Here is a 959-nt window from a genome sequence, read left to right as displayed (position 1 = left end):
ATTGTTATGTGTAGATGGGTTCGGTTTCTGATATCCCGGAGGTATAGCTGGGGCTTGATTTGGAGACTGTCCAGGTGCGTACAAAGCATTATTACTCTTATATGAAAAGTTTGGATGGTTCTTCCAATTTGAGTTATAGGTATGCGAGTAGGGGCTTCCTTGAGCATAGTTTACTTGTTCTGCTTGGATTCCTGTCAAGAGTTGACAATCCGTAGGAGTGTGACCTTGGATTCCACAGACTTCGCAATTCTGAGTTATAGCAACCACAGCGGTTGGAGGTGATACATTTAAACTTTCAATTTTCTGGACCAGAGCATCCACTTTTGCATTAACATGATCAAGGTTACTTATCTCGTACATGCCGGTTTTCGTTTGAGGTTTTTCCACCATTGTTCGTTCGGTTCCCCACTGATAGTGGTTTTGGGCTATGCTTTCGATAAGCTGGTAAGCATCAGCATAAGGTTTGTTCATTAGTGCACCACCTGCAGCGGCGTCTATTGTTAACCTTGTGTTGTACAAGAGACCATTATAGAATGTGTGAATTACTAACCAGTCTTCTAAACCATGGTGTGGACAAAGTCTCATCATGTCTTTGTATCTTTCCCATGCTTCGAAAAGAGACTCGTTATCTTTCTGTTTAAATCCATTTATCTGGGCTCTTAACATAGCTGTTTTGCTTGGCGGAAAATATTGGGCAAGAAAAACTTTCTTCAACTCGTTCCATGTGGTGACAGAGTTGGAAGGGAGAGACTGAAGCCATCTTCTAGCGCTATCTCTTAATGAGAAAGGAAAAAGACGAAGTCGAATTGCCTCTGAAGTGACACCATTAGCTTTAACAGTATCAACGTATTGGACAAATACGGATAAATGAAGGTTTGGATCCTCGGTAGGATTTCCAGAGAATTGGTTCTGTTGCACTGCCTGCAGCAGTGAAGGTTTGAGTTCGAAGTTGTTTGCTT

The 959-nt window shown here is 41.9% G+C and overlaps 1 non-coding gene across 1 annotated transcript; it reads left to right on the top strand.

Moving 5' to 3' along the window:
- Positions 1–559: 559 nt before the first annotated feature.
- Positions 560–666, top strand: LOC127108599 (small nucleolar RNA R71). The gene has a single exon (XR_007796125.1). It is a non-coding gene; the product is annotated as a small nucleolar RNA R71 (small nucleolar RNA).
- Positions 667–959: the final 293 nt, after the last annotated feature.

Source organism: Lathyrus oleraceus, chromosome 7 (assembly GCF_024323335.1).
Source record: "Lathyrus oleraceus cultivar Zhongwan6 chromosome 7, CAAS_Psat_ZW6_1.0, whole genome shotgun sequence".
NCBI lineage: Eukaryota > Viridiplantae > Streptophyta > Magnoliopsida > Fabales > Fabaceae > Lathyrus > Lathyrus oleraceus.
This window is presented reverse-complemented; position numbering and strand designations above follow the sequence as displayed.